This window comes from Arachis hypogaea, chromosome 17 (assembly GCF_003086295.3).
Source record: "Arachis hypogaea cultivar Tifrunner chromosome 17, arahy.Tifrunner.gnm2.J5K5, whole genome shotgun sequence".
In the NCBI taxonomy this organism is placed as follows: Eukaryota; Viridiplantae; Streptophyta; class Magnoliopsida; order Fabales; family Fabaceae; genus Arachis; species Arachis hypogaea.
Window position 1 is genome coordinate 54830647 of NC_092052.1, and position 7757 is coordinate 54838403.

The 7757-nt window shown below is 38.9% G+C and overlaps 1 non-coding gene across 1 annotated transcript; it reads right to left on the reverse strand.

Moving 5' to 3' along the window:
• Positions 1 to 2706: 2706 nt before the first annotated feature.
• Positions 2707 to 2814, reverse strand: LOC112768316 (small nucleolar RNA R71). Its single transcript, XR_003185752.1, has one exon. It is a non-coding gene; the product is annotated as a small nucleolar RNA R71 (small nucleolar RNA).
• Positions 2815 to 7757: the final 4943 nt, after the last annotated feature.

Consider the following 7757-nt stretch of genomic DNA (forward strand, 5'->3'; position numbering starts at 1 on the left):
CGGCATTCAAGAGAATCCGGAAAGTCTAGACCTTGTCTGTGGTATTCCGAGTAGGATTCAATGATTGAATGACTGTGACGAGCTTCAAACTCGCGATTGCTGGGCGTAGTGACAGAACGCAAAAGGATAGTAAATCCTATTCCAGCATGATCGAGAACCTCCAGATGATTAGCCATGCAGTGACAGCGCATCGGACCATTTTCACAAGGAGGATGGGATGTAAACCATTGACAAGGGTGATGCCTCCAGACGATTAGCCGTGCCGTGACAGGGCATTTGGATCATTTTCCCGAGAGAAGACCGAAAGTAGCCATTGACAATGGTGATGCATTACATAAAGCCAGCCATGGAAAGGAGTAAGACTGATTGGATGAAGATAGCAGGAAAGCAGAGGTTCAGAGGAACAAAAGCATCTCTATTCGCTTATCTAAAATTCTCACCAGTGATTTACATAAGTATTTCTATCCCTATTTTATTAATTACTTTCGAAAACTCCATTATTACTTTATATCCACCTGACTGAGATTTACAAGGTGATCATAGCTTGCTTCATACCGACAATCTCCGTGGGATTCGACCCTTACTCACGTAAGGTATTACTTGGACGACCCAGTGCACTTGCTGGTCAGTTACACGGAGTTGTGAACCGTGGTCTTGGCATCATGTTTTTGGCGCCATTTCCAGGGAAAGAAAGAGCAATGAATTTTACATAATTAAAGTGTAATCACGATTCCGCGTACCAAGTTTTTGGCGCCGTTGCCGGGGATTGTTTGAGTTTGGACAACTGACGGTTCATCGTGTTGCTCAGATTGGGTAATTTCTTTTTGTTTTCTTTTCAAAAGTTTTTCAAAAATATTTCAAAATTTTCTCACCTGTTTTCGAAAAGAAAATTTTAAAAAATGTTTTCAAAAATATATTTTTCTTCAAAATTTTTAAGAATGAATTCTAGTGTTTCATGAAGCATGTTGAAGCCTGACTGGCTGTAAGGCCATGTCTCAATTCTTTTGGACTCAAGAGAAGAGCTTCTTTATCTTTCTTAGCAAATTGGCTACTGAATGTAAAGTTCTGCTAAAGCTTGACTGGCTATTAAGCCATGTCTAACCCTCAGATTGGAGCTTTAGACTAACATGGCAAGATTCCTGGAATTCATATTAAAAATTTTGGAATCCTTATTTTTATTTTTCAAATAATTTTTGAAAAAAAATATTTAGAAAATCATAAAAATCAAAAATATTTTTTGTGTTCTTGTTTGAGTCTTGAGTCATGTTATAAGTTTGGTGTCAATTTCATGTGCATCTTGCATTTTTTTTTCGAAAATTTTCATGCATTCATAGTGTTCTTCATGATCTTCAAGTTGTTCTTGGTAAGTCTTCTTGTTTGATCTTTGCATTTGCATGTTTTGTGTCTTTTCTTGTTTTTCATATGCATTCTTGAATTCTTAGTGCCTAAGCATTAAAGATTTCTAAGTTTGGTGTCTTGCATGTTTTCTTTGCATTAAAAATTTTTCAAAAATGTGTTCTTGATGTTCATCATGATCTTCATAGTGTTCTTGGTGTTCATCTTGACATTCATGGCATTCTTGCATGCATTAAAAATTTGAAGTTTGTTACTTGCTTGTTAAGAAAGATTCAAACTTTAAGTTCTAGAATCATATCTTGTGATTTCTTGTGAATCAAGTCATTAATTGTGATTTTAAAAATCAAATCTTTTTCAAAACTAATTTCTATCATATCTTTTCAAAAATATCTTCTTATCTTACCTTTTTCAAAAAAAGTGATTGCAAAATATCTTTTCTAACTTCCTAACTTCTTATCTTTTCAAAATTTGTTTCAACTAACTAACTAACTTTTTGTTTGTTTCTTACCTTTTTCAAAACTACCTAACTAACTCTCTCTCTCTAATTTTCGAAAATATCTTCCCCCTTTTTCAAAATTTCTTTTTAATTAACTAATTATTTTAATTTTTGATTTTTATTTTCGAAAATTTCTAACCTTTTTCAAAAACTATTTTCGAAAATCACTAACCCTTTTTTCAAAAAAATAATTTTCGAAAATTCTCTTCTCTCTCATCTCCTTCTATTTGTTTATTCATCTACTAACATCTCTCCCTCACTCACAAAAAAAAAAGAGGATCTCTATTATTATTATTTTTCTGTGCCCTCTTCTTTGTCATATGAGCAGGAGCAAGGACAGGAATATTCTTGTTGAAGCAGATCCAGAACCTGAAAGGACTCTGAAGAGGAAACTAAGAGAAGCTGAATTACAACAAACCAGCAAGCACCTGTCAGAAATTATCAAACAGGAAAAGAAGATGGCAGCTGAAAATAATAATAATGCAAGGAGAATGCTTGGTGACTTTATTGCACCTAATTCCAATTTACATGGAAGAAGCATCTCCATTCCTGCCATTGGAGCAAACAATTTTGAGCTGAAACCTCAGCTAGTTTCTCTAATGCAGCAGAACTGCAAGTTTCATGGACTTTCATCCGAAGATCCTTTTCAGTTCTTAACTGAATTCTTGCAAATTTGTGATACTGTAAAGACTAATGGAGTAGATCCTGAAGTCTACAGGCTCATGCTTTTCCCTTTTGCTGTAAGAGAGAGAGCTAGAATATGGTTGGACTCTCAACCTAGAGATAGCCTGAACTCTTGGGATAAGCTGGTCACGGCTTTCTTAGCCAAGTTCTTTCCTCCTCAAAAGCTGAGCAAGCTTAGAGTGGATGTTCAAATCTTCAAACAAAAAGATAGTGAATCCCTCTATGAAGCTTGGGAAAGATACAAACAGCTGACCAAAAAGTGTCCTTCTGACATGCTTTCAGAATGGACCATCTTCTATGATGGTTTATCTGAGTTATCAAAGATGTCATTGGATACTTCTGCAGGTGGATCCATTCACCTAAAGAAAACGCCTGTAGAAGCTCAAGAACTCATTGACATGGTTGCTAACAACCAGTTCATGTACACTTCTGAGAGGAACCCTATGAGTAATGGGACGCCTATGAAGAAGGGAGTTCTTGAAGTTGATACTCTGAATGCCATATTGGCTCAGAACAAAATATTGACTCAGCAAGTCAATATGATTTCTCAGAGTCTAAATGGAATGCAAGCTGCATCCAACAGTACTCAAGAGGCTTCTTATGCAGAAGAAGCTTATGATCCTGAGAACCCTGCAATAGCAGAGGTGAATTACTTAGGTGAACCTTATGGAAACACCTATAACTCATCATGGAGAAATCATCCAAATTTCTCATGGAAGGATCAAAAGCCTCAACAAGGCTTTAATAATGGTGGAAGAAATAGGTTTAGCAATAGCAAGCCTTTTCCATCATCCACTCAGCAACAGACAGAGAATTCTGAGCAGAACCCATCTAGCTTAGCAAACTTAGTCTCTAATCTATCTAAGGCCACTGTGAGTTTCATGAATGAAACAAGGTCTTCCATTAGAAATTTGGAAGCACAAGTGGGCCAGCTGAGTAAAAGGATCACTGAAATCCCTCCTAGCACTCTCCCAAGCAATACAGAAGAAAATGCAAAAGGAGAGTGCAAGGCCATTGACATAACCAAAATGGCCGAACCCAAAGAGGGAGGGGAGGACGTGAATCCCAAGGAGGAAGACCTCCTGGGACGTCCAGTGATCAATAAGGAGCTTCCCTCTGAGGAACCAAAGGACTCTGAGGCCCATCTAGAGACCATAGAGATTCCATTGAACCTCCTTATATCCTTCATGAGCTCTGATGAGTATTCCTCTTCTGAAGAGAATGAGGATGTTACTGAAGAGCAAACTGCCAAGTTTCTTGGTGCAATCATGAAGCTGAATGCCAAACTATTTTGCATTAAAACTTGGAAAGATGAACCTCCCTTGTTCACCAATGAACTAAGTGATCTGGATCAACTGACATTGCCTCAGAAGAAACAGGATCCTGGAAAGTTCATAATACCTTGTACCATAAGCACCATGATCTTTAAGGCTCTGTGTGACCTTGGTTCAGGAATAAACCTCATGCCCCTCTCTGTAATGGAGAAACTGGAATTTATGAGGTGCAAGCTGCTAAAATCTCATTAGAGATGGCAGACAATTCAAGAAAATAGGCTTATGGACAAGTAGAGGACGTGTTAGTAAAGGTTGAAGGCCTTTACATCCCTACTGATTTCATAGTCTTAGATACTGGAAAGGAAGAGGATGAATCCATCATCCTAGGAAGACCTTTCCTAGCCACAGCAAGAGCTGTGATTGATGTGGACAGAGGAGAATTGATCCTTCAATTGAATAAGGACAACCTTGTGTTTACAACTCAAGGATCTCTCTCTGCATCCATGGAGAGGAAGCATAAAAAGCTTCTCTCAAAGCAGAGTCAACCAAAGCCCCCACAGTCAAACTCTAAGTTTGGTGTTGGGAGGCCACAACCAAATTCTAAGTTTGGTATTGAACTCCCATATCCAAACTCTAAGCTTGGTGTTGGGGAGTCTCAACAAAGCTCTGCACACCTGTGAGGCTCCATGAGAGCCCACTGTCAAGCTATTGACATTAAAGAAGCGCTTGTTGGGAGGCAACCCAATGTTTATTTATCTAATTTTGTTTTTGTTTTTCATGTTTTCTTAGGTTCATGATCATGTGGAGTCACAAAATAAATATAAAAATTGGAAACGGAATCAAAAACAGCAGAAGAAAAATCACACCCTGGAGGAAGCACCTGCCTGGCGTTCAACGCCAGAACAGAGCATGGTTCTGGTGCTGAACGCCCAAAATGGGCAGCATCCTGGCGCTGAACGCCCAGAACAAGCATGGTTCTGGCGTTCAACGCCAGAAATGGCAGCAAATGGGCGTTGAACGCCCAAAATGGGCACCAACCTGGCGCTGAACGCCCAGAGTTGTGTGCAAGGGCATTTTGCATGCCTAAATTGGTGCAGGGATGTAAATGCCTTGACACCTCAAGATCTGTAGACCCCACAGGATCATCTCAAGATCTGTGAATCTCACAGGATCCCCACCCACCTCACCCTCTATCTCTCCATTCATAACCATCCCTTCTGTTTTCCATTCACCACTCACATCCATACACACATCCCTCCATCTCCTCCATATCTTCTTCTTCTTCTATTCCTTCTTCTTTTGCTCGAGGGCGAGCAACATTCTAAGTTTGGTGTGGTAAAAGCATAAGCTTTTTTGTTTTTCCATTACCATTGATGGCACCTAAACCTCTAAAAGAGGGGAAGGGAAGACAAAGGCTTCCACCTCCGAGTCATGGAAGATGGAAAGATTCATCTCAAGGGTCTATAGCTCAGTGGTGGAACATGTGGCTGCAAATCAAGAGATCCCTGAGATACCTCAGGGGATGCACTCCCCTCCACATAAATATTAGGAGCAAATCAACACCTCCCTAGGAGAATTAAGTTCCAACATGGGACAATTAAGGGTGGAACATCAAGAGCACTCCATCATCCTTCATGAAATAAGAGAAGATCAAAAAGCAATGAGGGAGGAGCAACAAAGACAAGGAAGAGACATAGAAGAGCTCAAGGACATCTTTGGTTCCTCAAGAAGGAAACGCCATCATCACTAAGGTGGATTCATTCCTTGTTCTTATTTCTTCTGTTTTTCGTTTTCTATGTTATGTGCTTATCTATGTTTGTGTCTTCAGTACATGATCATTAGTAGTTAGTAACTTTGTCTTAAAGTTATGAATGTCCTATGAATCCATCACCTCTCTTAAATGAAAAAATGTTTTAATTCAAAAGAACAAGAAGTACATGAGTTTCGAATTTATCCTTGAACTTAGTTTAATTATATTGATGTGGTGACAATGCTTCTTGTTTTCTGAATGAATGCTTGAATAGTGCATATGTCTTTTGAAGTTGTTGTTCATGAATGTTAAATATGTTGGCTCTTGAAAGAATGATGACAAGGAGACATGTTATTTGATAATCTGAAAAATCATAAAAAATGATTCTTGAAGCAAGAAAAAGCAGCAAAGAACAAAGCTTGCAGAAGAAAAAAAAAAGAAAAAAAAGAAAAAAATAGGCGAAAAAAAATTAGAAAGAAAAAGCAAGCAGAAAAAGCCAAAAGCTCTTAAAACCAAGAGGCAAGAGCAAAAAGCCAGTAACCCTTAAAACCAAAAGGCAAGAGCAATAAAAAGGATCCCAAGGCTTTGAGCATCAGTGGATAGGAGGGCCTAAAGGAATAAAATCCTGGCCTAAGCGGCTAAACCAAGCTGTCCCTAACCATGTGCTTGTGGCGTGAAGGTGTCAAGTGAAAACTTGAGACTGAGCGGTTAAAGTCAAGGTCCAAAGCAAAAAAAAGAGTGTGCTTAAGAACCCTGGACACCTCTAATTGGGGACTTTAGCAAAGCTGAGTCACAATCTGAAAAGGTTCACCCAATTATGTGTCTGTGGCATTTATGTATCCGGTGGTAATACTGGAAAACAAAGTGCTTAGGGCCACGGCCAAGACTCATAAAATAGTTGTGTTCAAGAATCATCATACTGAACTAGGAGAGTCAATAACACTATCTGAACTCTGAGTTCCTATAGATGCCAATCATTCTAAACCTCAATGGATAAAGTGAGATGCCAAAACTATTCAAGAGGCAAAAAGCTATAAGTCTTGCTCATATGATTGAAGCTATGTTTCATTGATAGTTTGGAATTTATAGTATATTCACTTCTTTTTATCCTATTTGATTTTCAGTTGCTTGGGGACAAGCAACAATTTAAGTTTGGTGTTGTGATGAGCGGATAATTTATACGCTTTTTGGCATTGTTTTTAGTATATTTTTAGTAGGATCTAGTTACTTTTAGGGATGTTTTCATTAGTTTTTATGTTAAATTCACATTTCAGGACTTTACTATGAGTTTGTGTGTTTTTCTGTGATTTCAGGTATTTTCTGGCTGAAATTGAGGGACTTGAGTAAAAATCAGATTCAGAGGTTGAAGAAGGACTGCTGATGCTGTTGGATTCTGACCTCCTTGCACTCAAAGTGGATTTGCTGGAGCTACAGAACTCAAAATGGCGCGCTTCCAATTGCGTTGGAAAGTAGACATCCAGGGCTTTCCAGAAATATATAATAGTCCATACTTTGGCCAAGAATAGACGATGCAAACTGGCGTTCAATGCCAGCTCTCTGCCCAATTCTGGCGTCCAGCGCCAGAAAACGATCCAAAACCAGAGTTGCACGCCAGAAATGGATCAAAACCTGGCGTTCAACTCCACAAACGGCCTCTGCACGTGGAAAGTTAAAGCTCAGCCCAAGCACACACCAAGTGGGCCCTGGAAGTGAATTTATGCATCAATTACTTACTCATGTAAACCCTAGTGACTAGTTTATTATAAATAGGACCTTTTACTATTGTATTAGACATCTTTGATCAGTGATATGCTATCTTAGATCACATTTGAGGGCTGGCCTCTCGGCCATTCATAGATCTTTCACTTATGTATTTTCAACGGTATAGTTTCTACACTCCATAGATTAAGGTGTGGAGCTCTGTTGTCCCTCAAAGATTAATGCAAAGTACTACTGTTTTCTATTCAATTCATCTTATTTCGCTTCCAAGATATTCATTCGCACTTCAACCTGAATGTGATGAACGTGACAATCATCATCATTCCCATGAACGCGTGCCTGACAACCACTTCCGTTCTACCTTCGACTGAATGAGTATCTCTTAGATCTCTTAATCAGAATCTTCGTGGTGTAAGCTAGAATGATGGCGGCATTCAAGAGAATCCGGAAAGTCTAAACCTTGTCTGTGGTATTCCGA